The 16,014-nt window shown below is 42.7% G+C and overlaps 1 protein-coding gene across 5 annotated transcripts in view; it reads left to right on the top strand.

Moving 5' to 3' along the window:
• Positions 1–16,014, top strand: part of SGMS1 (sphingomyelin synthase 1) — a 268,383-nt gene that overhangs the window by 45,657 nt on the left and 206,712 nt on the right. For 3 of the 5 annotated variants that reach the window (XM_019651504.1, XM_019651498.1, XM_019651505.1), the window contains exon 3: positions 3,434–3,606. The exons of 1 other annotated variant lie outside the window; for it this stretch is intronic. The gene's annotated coding sequence lies outside the window, so the exon portion shown is untranslated. Of the gene's footprint in view, positions 1–3,433; positions 3,607–6,364; positions 6,437–16,014 lie in introns of all 5 variants that reach the window. One more of the 5 variants, XM_019651500.1, reaches the window with a different exon arrangement.

Below are 16,014 nucleotides of genomic sequence, written 5' to 3'. Positions count from 1 at the left end.
CCCCACATTTTTGTTTAAAAAAGTTGGGGATCACCTGCAGGGTGAGCTGCTTGAACATGTCCATTACCCACCTTCTTGGGGGACATCCCTTGGATCAGAAGCTGGGACTGAATGAGAGTGTTAGGTGGTTGAAGGGGTTACCATCTCTCACTTGGCTTTGGTTAGGAAAGAGTCTGGGGGTGCGGTCCCACCTTTTCTAACATGGGAAGTGTGATGCAGGAAGGAAAGAAAGAGATGAGACCCAGTGGCTTTGGGGGTGCTGCTCTAACGGAGATATGGGATGGGGCAGGGGCCCTGGGCGCAGAGTAGCTCTGGGAATATCATAAGCTTGTGTTTTTTTGAGACGAATGGTTATGCTTCTTTGCTTTATATATTTTTCTTTTGGTTTCCTGTAGAACTTAGAAGAGTCTTTCAGAAAGTATTGGACTCGTTTTTGCCCATGCTTGGGCTAGCTTTCAAGGCAAATGTGTGCCCTCGAGGCCCCCAGCCTGGCGTTGTCAGCAACAGTGCTAATGGCGGAGGGAGCTCTCAGGAAAGCTGGTCTGGGTGCTGGGTCTTCTGGAGGGTTCTCTCTTAGTGTTAAAAACTCTGGTCTGTGCTCTGTTTTGAAAATGGAGACTAGTCCTGTAGTTTATTTCATGACTATATATATTAAAGAGAAAAGGAGAATGAGGGGGCATAGGACAAAAGATTATAGAGAAAGTGGAGAAGTTAAAAGAAAGACAAAAAGGATCTCTTTCTAACTGGCAGACATTTATAATTTACTTATATTTAGTTTAAAAAATTAATAAACTAGGCATCTTTGAAGTACTGTGTTTCTTATTAAATTTTGCAAGGTCATTGAGTCATAATTTTAGCAATGGAACCAGATCTTCAAACACTTTGTTTTTTTCTTCAAAAACCCATTATGAAAAACAGATGACTGTAATACTGCTCTGGTGGAGGGTCCCTCCTGTCACTGCTCTCTCTTCCCACCCACGTATGAAGAGACCTTTAGAATGCTACAGAGCACACTTGAAACAGGTGAATTCTGTCATTTTCTAGGCAAGGAATTGTGAATTTTTTCTCTTTTTGTTTTGGCAAATGAGAATGTTGGGGTACGAACAGTGGGTGGGTCTCACCTCTTCACTGCCCTCTCCCCCACCCACAAAAGGTGCTGGGCATCTATGTGTTAACTTTTAAATCACTCCCAGAGGAAGAAGGTAGAAGCACTGAGGCTGCGTGGAGGCAAAGGAGCCGGATGCCGTGTCATTCCTAGGACTTGGCACCTTGTGGCTGATGGAGGACTCACGGAGGTTAAGTGGCTTGCCTGGGGCATTTAATGGTAGAGGGGATTTTAGCCCATTTGTGCCTGACTCTCAACCTCATGCCCTTTACTACTTATCCAGCTGTATCTTTCATGTGACGTAAAGGGCAGCACTAAAGAATCCTTTCCCAATCTCCAGCCTGAAGGGTGCTGGAACTTTCTTTTCCAATCAGATGTAGTAGAAGTCAGTAGTGCTCTGATGTCAATTACATTGCAATCTGCTTTGCAGCAGCAGGGGATTCCTCAGTGTCAGCATAGATGGCTTTGTAGCACCTTGTAGCACAGTTTTTAGGAAATGATTTATTTTGGTGCATTATATAAATGTCTCTTCTATGTAGGGGGTTCTAGACACTGCACCAAGCCCAGAGCTACTGAGTTAAGTAAGACCATTTCTGCCCCTTCAGGACTTGCTGTAGAGAGAAGAAAGGGGAGGCAACAATATCTATACACCTTGCTTTTTAAATAAAAAGCTGACAAAGGGAAAACCTTAGAGGGTAAAGAAATCTTGAAAACCCATCTAGGAAAACAAGAAAATAACTTGATGCTAACCCTTCCCCCAGCACTCATATGACTTATAACACAGGCGTGGAGAGAGTAGGTGCCAGGAAGTGGGCCAAACTCAGCCAGCCAAGAGCAGGCGAGAGGCACAGGACCAGAAAGGGCACTCGGGGCACGTCCTACGTGAAGTGGCTTTTCTTACTGTTCTGCGTATCTGCCCTTGTCATGTTCTCTGCTTTGTGACATTTCTGCAGTGGGTAAAACGTTATTGTAATCTCTTACCTGTGGGTAATTCTCATTCTCAGATGTTCTCTCCTGCCCATGAAGCGCCACACTGGCCAGTGCTGCTTTAGAGTTGCAGAATTGTGAGAGCTCTGTAGACAAATGACCCTGGGTGCGTGGCCACCCGTGGGAGTATTTGCTGTGCTGTGATTGTCACGCGTGTTTGTGGTCTGATCAGCCCAGTGGCTGTTGGGGATGTGTAATCCCAAGACCTAGAGCACTAACTAGTCTTGGAATAAAGTCAAATTCATGATCACAATGTGAACATGAGTTACCGCCACCCAGGCCAAGAAACACATTTTCCAGAAGCCCGCCTGTGCCCTTCCTAATCATGACCCTTTCCTTTCCTCCCCAAGGTAACCACAATCCAGACTTACAGCAGTCACTTCCTGTAGGCTGTTTCTCATCCACACTGTTCCAGACCCTTCCTACCTGTACAAGTCTCTAACTGTCCTGTTTAGAGGGCTCGGGAAAGCCAGTGCTCTAGCATGCAGGTTCCCAAGTTGTAAATGCTTCAAGTCCTTGCTTATGTGACTGGAGCAGGAACATGTTTGGGCACAAGGGTGTTTCTTTCTGCGTTTTAATGTCAGGTTGGACGACAGGTTATTGTTGTTGGCCCGAGGCCTGGTGTCTCACAAGACCCTGGGTGGTGCCTGCTTCTCTCTTGGGCCAAGCCCCTTGAGCTCCTGTGGTACTTTCCCTGGCGAGGTCCGGCGTAAGGGCTGGCCTCCGAGCCCTGGGAACCGTCACCCTTGCTGCCGTTGGCACTTGGAGGTAGGTTGTCAGTTTCTTCGTTCCGAAGCATACACAAGTGTAATCAGAAACCCTGCACCTGTGGATCCTTGTAACTTAAACCCCAGTCACTATGGGACTGATTGCATAGGAAATGAACCCCATAAAAAGAGCCTCTTATGCAAGGGGATTTAACATGGTTTTCAGTATCATAGTGTTTTGGAGAAGTTCATTTTAACTGTGGTGTAATACGTTCCCTTAATTGATTAGCAGCCTATCGGCATTGTGTTATTTCAGTAGCCACAAGACTGCTTGGCCTGTGTATACAGAATGCCTTTCCTGTGGGCACATGGCAAGTCCAGCCTCTGACCATCTACCTGGTCAGAGAACGATGGTTTCAAAAGCAGTGATAATCGGGCTGACCACGAGGGCTAGTGACCCACCCTTGTCGTGTTCTTAGAGGCCCCCGAGTGCCTGATTGGAAGCTAGTATCTGCTGAGCTGCTTATAGTTCAGGAGTGACATTATTGTGACACTCTCGAGGCAGATGGTCAATGCTGGGCAAGAGTTGTGAAGCTGTCAGCAACTTTGAAACTTTGAAGTTTTCTCTTGACAGGACGTGCTGGAGCCCACTGAGCAAGGTCCACAGCAGTGAGCAGATCTGAGTGGGGAAGCCTGTCTTGAAGGCGGAGCACCGAGAATCATGGCAGATGCACAGGGAAAAGCCGCCTGTACCTAGACAGCGCGGAGACGACATTTAGGCTGATGGAGGCAGCGTCTGTCAGAAAGGTAGATTTCTGAGCCCCAAACAAAACCATAATCTCTGGGTGTGGCGGCTGAGAATCTGCATTTTAATCAGACACCTTGACTTCTGTGCACAGCAGTTCTAGAGCCTCTGATCTAGAAAGTAGTACTTTCATTCATTCATTTGGGTGAGGGTGAGTTGGACTGGTGAGAAACTGGGACTTGAAAGATAAAAGAAAAAAACAGAGTGGGCCTCAGACTTCTTGGTTGATCTGAAAAAAAGAGAAATGCAGGTAAACGAGGGTGGTTTTTTCACACTCTCATTGCCAGGAGCCTCAAATTTTAAGTCGCCTTCTCTGTGAAATGTTCTGAACCTAGATAAGATGTGCTCTCTGGTGGCTTAGAGATGTCACTGCAAGCTCCTCCTTGCTTTGTCTGGTTGTGGGGCAGTGGATGAGCCTTCGGAGTCCTCCGAGGAGAGAGGCCTACCTGAAATATCAGTGAGCAGAGACCAGCTAGTGAGCCTTGAAACTGGTATATTTTCCATCTCACTTATTCCAAAAGTGAAATGTTTTTTGTCTTGTATATTTCCGTCTTTCAATTTGGCTAATAATTTAGTTCTTCCTGCATCTACTGAGAGTGGAATCATTAAGAAGCATTTGAAATGCCATGTGGATTTCTGGTTCATGTTAGGGTGACCTTTCATTAGGGTCAGTGTCTAAAGTCATGTCTTTGATAACTGCTTTAAACCTCTCAGTGTTTGAAGACAAAGGATTTGTTATTTGTGAGAGGTATTGAGCAACTGCAGAAAACTGGCATAAATGTGACCAACTAAGCACAGCTCATTCCTGGAATGTCAGAGTCATGGAGGGTTCGAGTTGGAAAGAACCCTAGAAAGCCTCTCATCCAGCAGTGAGCTCTGAATCCAGACGACCCGTCTTCTATTCTTGTTCGGCCAGTTGATACTAGTTGTATAATTTATTAATGTCAAATGAGGGTAGAGATACCCGTTTCATAGTGTTGTTATGAGATTATAATGAGATGTATGCAAAATTCTTGACGAGTGTCCAACATGCAGTAAACACTCACATACCATGTTTCAGGTGAAAAAGCAGACTCCGAGAAGTATTGATTTGCCTGAGGTCATATCACCAGTTCAAGGTTCAGAAACCAGGCCCGTTAACTCCTACCCTTGTTTAGTTTCTATCGACTACCTGGTTCTTACACTATGGATTTAAAAATGTATATCTGCCCAATATAACCGCTAAAATGCATGAAGCTCTGTTTCGCCTCCGGGCTCAGAGACTATTCTTGACTAACGAGGTGTGATTATAACATAAACAGATTACCAGGCACGACAGGACTCTTCTATCCCAGTGATTGTGGTCCCTTGCCAAGTACTGCAGCCTTTAAAAATGGCTGTTAGGAAAACTGTGTAGCAGGATACGGAAACTGTATGTGGACCGTGATCACAGCTGGGTGAAAACTCGATGAGGAGTGGGAGGAAATTCACTAAAATGATTGGAGTGTTTTAGGGGGATTGACTCCTGGGTCAGAGGGCATGATACGCGTATGGTTGCTGTCAGAGGTCTCATTGAAAGGCCTGGGCTACCAGGCATGCATGGAGAAGGCCTCTCATCCATTGATTTGACTTACATGTGTCATTGATAATATGCTTCCTCAGTGCCTGGCATTAAGACCAGGCAGTTGTATTGCATACATCTGTACAAATGTATATGTACGAATACATGTATGTGTAACAAATTGAAGGAAAAATTGTAAAAGTTCCTACTGAGAAACCACATTTTTGCTGAGCTATTTATAGCTGCTTATTTCCTTTCTTCTGTCTTAAACTTTCCTTTCCTCTGTTTAAAGAAGAGGTGTCAGATCCTTCTTCCTGTTCACATAGTTGAATTGAAATTCCTTATAGTTTCACATAGGAGAGAAAGGATTTTGTTTTTAGGAACTTCTGAGTGATGGGACACACAATGAATCTATCCTTGTCCCCTTCATGACTAGTCAACACCCTCTCCATGGTGTGGGTATCTACCCAGAGTTCACTGCATGATAAACTTAGTTCTTCTCTGCTGGTGAAACTATTTCCTTTGCCCTTTGGGCAGGCTTAGCCTGTTGAGAAAACCTGCTAAAATAATATTGATGATAAATAGTGACTACAGGGTAGCAGTTTATACTTGGACAGACTTGTATGACCTTGGACAAGTTATTTAACTTCTTTAGGGTTCAGTTTCCTTACCAGTAAAAAGGGTTTAATTCTAATATGTAATATATCTGATAGTTAGGTCTTCCATATTTAGAGGTTTGACCAAGATAGCTATATTTAATCCTTTCTCTTTTTCTCCTTCACTCCAAGAGCAGGCTGGGTATCCATTGTGTGTGCCTGCCTTTGTGGATAGGATAACAGATATGGCAGCATACACACAAAATGAGTGATTGCAGATGACTTAGAATGACAATTCTGGTTGTATTGGGTTGTCAGGGAAGTCATGACGTATTTTTTCTATGTTTTTCATTGCAAAAATGTGTCATGACTTTTCCGACAACTCAATAGTTCTGGCAGCTGGATGGGGGCAGGCTGTAGGGTTTTGGATACTAATAGTGCTTAAAGAAGCAAAAGCAGGTTGAAATAAAAGATTATGGCAAGTAAAACAGCATTACGGGCCTTCCTAGACTGACCCTTGTAGTTTTAGTAACAGGTCTTTGATATGTGACGTGTACACTGTGGCATGGTTACCAGTTTCCCTTAGCATCATGGCCTGTTTTAGGTCAGAATTCTCTTTTCCAGGTGCTGTGTGAATGGATCACTATGGAGCAGTCCTCAGTAGTTTCCAGACCAATATGTACTTACACTAAAGTGGTGAGTATTTGGTCCAGGGCCTTGAAGTTTCATGTCCTTAAACACTGATAGAATCCATTTCTCCAATTCAGGAGAAGATGCCAGATGCTGTTTTTCATCATGGTGTTTGGCTTATTCCAACTTGCTTATTTGGGATATTTCAGGCATGACGTTTAAGCAGCCAGGAGTAACTTGTTTGTGTTTTACAGCAGGAAGCTTCTAGGCTGTGAATTAGATACAGCACATGGTGGGTGAAATATGCATGGTGCCTTTAAATAAAATGTCCTTGTAATTTTAAGAAAATAAGCAAATAAATGGTAATAATGATGATGATGAGGAGGATGATTATGTTAGTGAGAGTTCATGGAACCGTTAGCACATGAAACTGCCAACCACACTCCGAAATCATAGGGTCCACTTCCTCCTGAGGCCTGTCTTTCCCTGTTGTCATCCTACCTGTTACTGGGAAAGGTTTCCCATGGGTTTCTCTTGTGAGTAGAGGCACTTGTTTCTGCAGCAAATAGCCTTGGAAGATAGAGAGAATGTCTTGGAGCAAAGAGTAGGCATGCTTACTGCTTGTTATAAAATATTTGGGTTCTCTAAGCTCATATAAACTCATTTTCTTTTATGACAATAAAATTATTTTTCTGATTGCCCTGATTTGGTTTCGCTGTTGAAATTGATTTTTTTTTTTCCTGGTTCAGATTCTAGATCAAGGTCTGATTTCTACAACATTTACATCTTTTCTTTGCATTTCTTCTGTTAAAGTACATTGTCCTCTTTTTATTAAAATTTTTATAACATTTAAAACTTACCTAGTAAAAAGCTGATTTACTTTATCTTTCTTAAAGTACTTCCAACATTCTTGTTAGTCTTTTATGGATATCTAAAAAATTGTTTGGTAAATAAGAAATACTAAGTTTAGTACTATTTACAAGGATCTGTACTCTATATTGCATATTCAAACACTGGAAAATGCCCTGAACATTATCTGGGAGTGTTTGAATAATATCAACATTTGGATCTTTTTACAAGATTAACAGCACTACGTAGAATCAGGATTTGTATGAGGCATACTATGCATAGCTTATGAATATTAACTTTATTTGCAAAATTGATTGGCAGCAGACAGGACCATAGACACACTTAGAACATGGTAACAGCTACAGGCAAGACCGAGTGGATTCAGGCAGCTTCACGTCTACATGCTCCTGACCCAGTTCTCAAAAATGTGGGCCTTAATCTTCCCCTCTGTATGTCAGAATTTCCTGCTCTTGCTTTGGACTTATGTCAGTGGATTCTGTGTTGATTGTTAAGCAAGCAGAGTTAGAATACCTTCCTCCTGTTTCTTGACCGATTTTACTAAGGATTCTGAAGAACTATAAATTCTGGGAAGGAGTTCCTGCACAGAAACAGTTCCCATTTCACTCCAGACCTGCTCCCTGTTGTTGCTGTGTGCTCCACAGCTCCTGATTGCACCCCTGAGGACTGTCCCTCTGCTCACTGTGCTCCAGCCACCCTGCTGGCCTCCTTGCTGTCCTCAGATGCACCAGGCACATGCTCCGGGGATGCACCTGCTGCCCTCTCCACCTGGAATACTCTTCCCTGACATGTTTGTCCACCCCCGTTCCTTCAGGCCATGCTCCTTCCCCTTCGGAATGAGGCCTTTGCCAACCACTTAGATAGAATAACCTAGCCCCCACAATCCCCCCGTCCCCCTCCCTGCCTTCTTTTTCTCCATGGCACTGATCAATTTTCTGACACCACCTTGGGGTGGTCCTAGGGGCAAGGACTCCGTTGTGCACCCTGCTTTATCCTTAGTGCCTGTTGAGTAGCAGGGGCTCTGTAAATATTTGTTGAATGAGTGAATACGATTACTCAGGCAGTTTTGTAGGGAACAGATGGGAGAGGGGAAAGATTGGTGACTGAGAATGAATTAGGAGGCTATTACCTAAGATTTGGCGAGACTCTAAACCAAGTAGTGGGAGAGGAGAAGGGTCAAGAGACGGTGACGGGTGTGCTCTTGATGGCTCGCCTTTGGGAAGGGAAAAGGGAGAAAAGGAGAGCAATCTGGAATATTTCTGGTTTCTAGCAAATTGTATTAATAGGGTATGAGAATAACTTATTTCTCCAATTTGTGTTTATCTGAAATGTATTTTCTCCAAAGGCTCTAAGTAACCCTTGCTGAAATGCTGATTTTAGTTTGAGGTCAAGTTTCCTAAAATGTTTGAAAGCTAGCCATGCAGGGAGGCTTTGGCCTCCAGGGAGTTTATATCTTTAGATAGAGAGCTTTTTCTATATTTGGGATCCAAACTGGAGTTTCTGAAGGTCTGAATACTTAATTAGCTCTTTAGTACCTTGAATCACTAACAGAATTAATATTTTAAATACGAATGTTACAGTTCTTCCTTTTAATAAATGTTTCCTTATATAAGGGTGGTCTTTGAAGCAGAGGCTTTGACCACATCCTTTATTGCACGAGTGCATCTCTGGATTTACCCGGGAGGCCCAGTAATTGCATCTGCTAGCTGGCTGGGATAAACAGTTTATTATGAGTCTGGTCCTGCCCTGTTTCTAACACTCCCAGATAATGTTCAAATCAGGAAGATGTGACCTTCACAAAAATCTCAGTTAACTTCACTTCAAGTGTGTTTTGGAAATAGCTAGAATATGTCTGCTAAGTGAATTCTAATTTAGTAACTTGGATGCATTTTCAGTGGTTCCAGATATTTGCTATTAAAAAAACAACAACAAAGTTGATGAACATGAGGTTCTTCAACTGATTAAAATCCATGACTTTGTTCTAAGGTAATTTTGTCTCCCTTCTTGCTTCTCACCTACCTACCACATGGGAAGCTTTGCCGTTTTGCTTGGCTCTTTTGGAAAGTAAAGAGGCTGGCATGATGCTGGTGACACCTGCTGGCATAGCCCCATGGGGGTGGGGTGGGGTGGGGCTCTGACTTCTTTCCTGTGTTGTTAGAGGTGGCCAGGACCTCTGGGGACCCCATCTGGTAAGCAGAAGGGATTGGCTTAGAGGCTCTCCGGTCATCTCCCAGCATTGAAACCCTGTATTCTAACTCTGCGTTGGTAAGAAGAATGTGGTAGATCTGAATGTACTGACGTGGAAGGATTCCATGACATATTGTTGAATGAAAAAAGCAACTTGTGGAACATCTTGTATGTCTAGGAAAAAAGGACACACAGTGATCTAATCTGTTAACAGTTGGGGGAGTAGTAGGGAAGGACTTTCACTTCTCATTTCATATTCCTTGGAACTAAATTTTATTCACTCATTTGACTTTCATCTTAAAAGAAAAGCAACCAGAGAGTCAGTGGTCCTGTGATTCTCTAAATGGGCTCTGCTGGGTGCAGCCCCCAAATCATCACCGGTGTCCGTCGGCCCGGGGGCTGCAGCAGCCGGCTCCCGCCCCACGCCCCCCCATGAGGGCAGTTGGTTTGGGCAGAGAGGCGGCTGCCCTGTTGGATGAGGCACACACCTTCGGTGTTTCTTACCCACCAGCCACAACCATTGCCCTCCGTGCCTGGCTCCATTGGCATTTGGGCTTACAACCTCGCTTTTAAAATTTAAAAATAAAGGAAGTGCTTCTTAAAAACGTCTAACATTTTAACTTTTCATTACTTTCAGCTTGCTTTCCTGACTTAGCAGGCCTTAGTGAGGTTTTCCAATGTCCCAGAATGGTCTTTTCCTGACTGACAGACGAGGACAGCATGGCCGTGTGTGTTTATGGCACGTATGCTGTGTGATTGTACATCTACCTGATTGTCATTGCCAAGGAGTGGTATTATCTCTCTGTTTCTTGATTGTGGCCAGAGGTATGACTTAACTTTTGTTTTCTTCCACAGCCCCTTAATTGGGGTTGTTTCTACTGTAACTTGTTATTGTGACTTGTGCTTCTACAGCTCCTCCATTGCCTGGGGTTGTATAAAGCCCAGGGAATAGTAATCAGTATAGAGATTCTGAACTCCCACCAGCTGTGCTATGAGACCCCTGCCGTCTGTACTTCTTGCCAAGTCCCTGCTTTTCTCTGCAGGCTCCAAGGATAACTCAAGCCCTGAAGTTCTTTTAATCCCAGTCCCTAGAACTGATCTCTGCCTGGCCGCTTCCTGGCCTTAGCTGTTGCTCCTTGGCCGCTCCTCACAGGGAAGACTGACTTACACTGGCGTTTAGGGGTCAGGTGGGGTGGGAAATACGTTGTGTTGTGTTGACATCACTCTTTTCATCTCCGCCTTATGTGACCTGGCAGCTCTTGTGGTTGTGACTTCTGCTGAAGTAAGGGAGATCTCTGTCTATCTGTCATCTGTCTCTTATGCTCCATCTACCTGGGACAGCCCCCAGAAGTTGAGGTGGCCTTTTTCACCTTTGTTGGAGGTTCTTAGTTCCAGTGTCCTAAGGAGGTTGTGATCATTTTTCTTGTGGTATCTCTTTGAATCTCATGCAAATGCTAGTCTTCTTGGCCCATCTGACTTGACCAGGATTCTAGAGAATATATAGTAGATTAGGTTACTTGAGCCACAGTTTTCTTAACAATTCTTGGTTGTGACACCCAAAAGAATAATGAAGATGATATGCTTTTTCCCATATCCTTTTTTTGGAATCTTTCTACCTTCTTACATCAACCCTACCTTTGGCTCTTTTATACTAATGATGATTGCAGTGTGTTACTGATAAGGAATTAAAACATTCGCTTTCCTAAGGATACCTCCATTTTAGTAGAAGGCTTAAGGAATCAAAGTTCTGAGTCTCAAGCACCTTGTGACCAATAGTGCCCCGATACTTATGGTCAGGTATGTTGTGTGGTAGCTCCCAAATCACCCATGTAGGTTGGCTATGCTGTAGGATGTTGCAGCAAGTGGCACTTAGGTGGTCCATGGAGAAGAGTGGTAGATGGAGAGAGACCAAGATATGGCAGACATGCTGGAAGGACTTTTGTCATTATAACAAGACCGTTCGTCTCCTTGGCTGATGTTGGGTGCCTGGTGCCATTCCTATATTGGGATCTCTCAGAATAATTTCATCTGTTGCTCTGAGCAAAACCAAACATTAAGATAAAAACTAGCAAATGGAGCATCAGTAGCTTAATAGTTAAGAAAATAGGCCTTTGTTGGCACGTTTACCTTATTAATACAGATGAGCCATACAACAAGAATAGCTTTAGGCCTTTTACTGAGTGGCGTGCATTTAACACATGACATTAAGCACATGTCTTAGAGCTACTGGTTGTCATAATTAATCAAGTCAGATATCCAAAAGCTGTGATTCAGAGAGGCAATCATGGACTTTTCTACCTGCCTTACATTGCTAAAGTCATTTTAAATGTCCTAATCTAGAGATTGGGTAAAGATGTATAGTTTGTCAAACTGAGAATAAAAGAATATGAGATTTAACTTGGGGTGAAAGTGTCTTTTATTTTGCCTCTAAATAGCAATAATACTATAATTTAATAATAAATAGTTTTTTATTTACTGAGTGCTATTGTATGTCAGGAGCTATACTAAGCCCTTTACACATGATTTCATCTAATCCACAAAGCAACTCTATGAATATAGCCCCATTTTACAGATGAGGCATCTGAGTCACATAGAGGATAAACACCTTGACCAAGGTCATATAATTAACTGGTAAATGTTAGAGCTGGTATATGAACCCAAGGGTTTTAGCCAAGGCTCAGAGACTTATACTGTTTCCTATGAAACTTCACTAGCCAAGGCTAATTGTGACTTAATTGTGGACAAGGCTAATTTAACTTTATTTAAGAATACTTAATGTCAGCAAAAAGCACTGCACCATGATTGGCATTGTGGCTGTGGTAGTCTCCTGTGACTGCTGTAGCAAAGCACTACAAACTTGGTGACTTAAACGGTATAAACTTATTTTCTTTCAGTTCTAGAGGACAGAAATCCAAAATCAGTTTCACTGGGCTGAAATCCAGGTGTTGGCAGGGCCGTGCTGCCTCTGGAGGTTCTGGGAGAGAAGCCGTTCCTGGCCTTTTCCGGTTTATGGCGGCTGCCCACATTCCATGGCTAACGGCTGCGCTACTCCAGTCGCGGCCTCCTGGTCACATTGCCTTCTCTTCCGTCTGGTGTCAGATCACCCATTGCTCCCCTTTTATAAGGATGCCTTTGATTGCATTTAGGGCTCTTCCTGATAGTTTCCCCATCTCAAGACCCTTAACTTAATCACATATGCAAAGTCTTTTTTTTTTCCATATAAGGTAACATTCACAGATTCTAGGGATTAGGACATGGATATCTACTGGGGGACCATTACTCAGCCTACCACAGTGACAAATAGAAAGAACTAGAAGTTTCGGTCCTCCTTGTACGCATATGCTTAATTTCAACAATTCCCTTACTGTTCAGTGGGGCACAGATGCTAAAAATGTGAAAAAATTCCATGGCCAAACAGATTTGAGAATTATTGAATAATATATTCCTCTTTAAGGAGATTGACAATGTGCAATGAAGGCTTTGAAATTTCCTGTGACAAAGAAAGCTGCTTAACTTAGTTGAACCCAGAATTCCTCAGACTTCGTTGATTATAAAACACTTCATTTTAAAGGTTGTACCTATTAACATGTCACGAAGTACTTAGAACATGCTTTAGGATATACTAGTTCAGTTACTGATTACCTGCTAGTCTTTTGAAGGCATCAGGTATGTCTTAACTGACTTCATGTTACTTAATACCTTAAACATTCTTGGAATTAATTGGAAAGAACAAATCCAAGACAAATATACAATATATAAAATTAAATAATATAATATATGATGATATTTAACATTTTGGCTGATGTTGTGCCAGATGAGTTATAGGGGTCCAGATATGCTATGAGTTATGATAAAGGAGAAGTTATTCCGATGTGAAATGATCTGAAGACACCTCACAGAGGAGATGCCCCAACTCCTCTAAGTGAAGGAGAAGCAGGGAGCATATCCATGTGGGAGCAAATAACAGCCAAAGGAAGCAGGGCCCCTCTGGAGAGAAGGTTCGGGGGGCTGTTGGTCATGCCTTGAATGTCAGTCTGAGGAGTTTGGACTTGGTTCTCTAGGCCAGGAGTTGGTACGCTATGTATGGCCTGTGGGCCATATCCAGTCCTCTGCCAGTTTTTATAAATAAAGTTTTATTGGAACTCACCCACAGCCATTTATTTACATATTAATACATGGCCGCTTTAGCACTGTAATGGCAGAGTAGACTAGGCTTGCAGGGCTTAAATATACACTGTTTGTACCTATATAGAAAAAGTTTGCCAGCTCTGATCTAGGTAACAGGGAGCTGTGAAGGGTTTTGATCAGGAAGGTTTTATCCTCAGATTTGTATGTTAGGAAGCTTTCTCTGGCAACTGTGTGGAGGACTGATTGGCGAATACAACGACTGGGGAGGGCAGTGGCCAAGGATATGGGAGAGGAGGGAACAGAAAGAGGTATTTTGGACTACAGTCTGTGTGTGGGGTACGGGAAATGGGAGAGCCAAGGATAATTTTTTAAAATAAACTTTTAATTTTAGAATAGTTTTAGATTGAGGGAAAATCTACGAAGATAGTACAGAGACTTCCTATATTCCCAGTTTCTCCTACTGTTATGTGAACATCTTATATTAGTATGGTACATTTGTCACAACTAATGATCCAATATTGATACATTATTATTAACTAAAGCCATATTTTATTCAGATTTCCTTAGTTTTTTCCAGATATCCCTTTTCTGCTTCAGGATCCTATCCAGGATGCCGTATTACATCTAGTTGTCATGTCTCCTTAGACTCCTAGACTATTAGACTCAGATATTACTTGCTTTTGATGACCTTGATAGTTTTGAGGAATACTAGTCAGGTATTTTGTAGAATTTCCCTCAATTGGGATTTGCCTGATTTTTTTTCATGGTTAGATTGGAGTTATGGGTGTTATGAGGAAGATCTCAGAAATGAAGCACCGTTTTAGTCATATCTACAGTACATAGTGTCAACATGGCATCACTTTTGATACTGACCTTGATCAACTTGCTGAGATTGTGTGTGTCGGGTTTCTCCACTGTAAAGTTCCTTTTTTTCCCTTTCTACACTCTACTCTCTGGAAGGAAGTCTCTGTACAGCCTACATGTAAGGAGTAGAGAGTTACCTTCCACCTTCTTGAGGGTGGAGCATCTACATAAATTATTTTGAATTCTTCTGCATAGATTTGTATATTCTCCCTCATTCATTCATTCACTCAATCAATTATATCCGCATGGATTCATGGCTATTTAATTTCTGCTTTGGCCTATAACCTAATACCACATTATTTGCTCAAATTATGTCAGCTTTGGCCATTGTGAGCCCTTTTAGTTGGCTCCTGTGCCCTTTGGCAATCTCCCACTGTTGTGTGTATGTGTGCATGTGCACATACATTTGCATTTTAGCACTCTTTCTGGCCCTACAGGATAGGTCAGGGTCACCTTATATATTTCCTGCTCCAACTGTGGAATCAACCAGTTCTCCAAGGAGCCATGAGCAAAGATACTTTAGAAATTTCTGGCTTAGACAGGTCTGCCTCCATCTCTTCCTCACAAACTCCTGCTCCTTGGATGAAGAAGGGAAAACGGGCAGCGTCCTGGGAAATGGGTATCTATTTAGGGGTCAGGCAGAGGTGAAAGTTGTCCACAGAGCCTGAGGAGGAGGGGTGAGAGAAGCAGGTGACCAAACAGAGTGATGCAGTATTACGGCCTCCCAGGTGTATGAGCATTTCAGGTGGGAGAGTGGTCACTGTGCCTTTGTATGTCAAGGAGAACAATGTTTAGGGTTAGCTAGTATATGAACCTGGCTGGAGTGGAGGGCTGGCAAGGACGGGCAGCAGGAAATAAGGTTGGGGCCAGATATGTTGGCCTTGAAAACCGGGCCAGGTCTTTCTGACTGTTTGGCAGGAGGGATGTATAAAAGCTGATAAAAGCAGTGCTTTGGGATAGTTTGTCAGCCCCACACAGATTAGATAGAGGGATCAGAATGTGTAGTTGCTTCACTGGTGCCTAGAGGAATAGTGAAGAAAGGCGGGACCCTCAAGGGACCATTATTAGCTCATGTAGGACTTCTGTATATATTAGTTTTTTTTTTGTAGTCAGGGAAAGAAATAGAGAAGAATTAATGATATAGCAGATTAAGCAGTCTGTTTGCTTACAAACAATAAATTTACACAATAAAAAATAGGTGTTAAAATATCTCTGCCACTTTGTCATTACTAATGTGTGTAGGGTTTCCTTTTCTTGGAGAACAGTAAAAGGTACACTTGAGCGCCTCCCAGCTGGAATGTCACACAATCCAAGCTAATGGAATATGAATTTTTAATTTGGTTTTCATAGGCTGTCCCCAGTCAATTTCAAATTTATTTCCTGTTGAACTTTATGCTTTATCCTCTTTGGTGGTTTTATTTTAAAAGTTTTGTTGCTTCTGAGGTAATTGATGGCAGAGACACTCACTGAGCCAACGTTGTGTTGAGAAAATAATCCTAGGAATACTTCCTTGTTTTTCATTGGTTGCTGGTGTTTGATCTTCTCATTTCTTTTGCATATAACTAGGAGACAAATTCTGTACTTTAATCTTACATGTT

This window comes from Hipposideros armiger, unplaced genomic scaffold, assembly GCF_001890085.2.
Source record: "Hipposideros armiger isolate ML-2016 unplaced genomic scaffold, ASM189008v1 scaffold_161, whole genome shotgun sequence".
Classification (NCBI taxonomy): Eukaryota; Metazoa; Chordata; class Mammalia; order Chiroptera; family Hipposideridae; genus Hipposideros; species Hipposideros armiger.
Note: the sequence above shows the minus strand (reverse complement) of the source record. Positions and strands in the feature narration are given on the sequence as shown.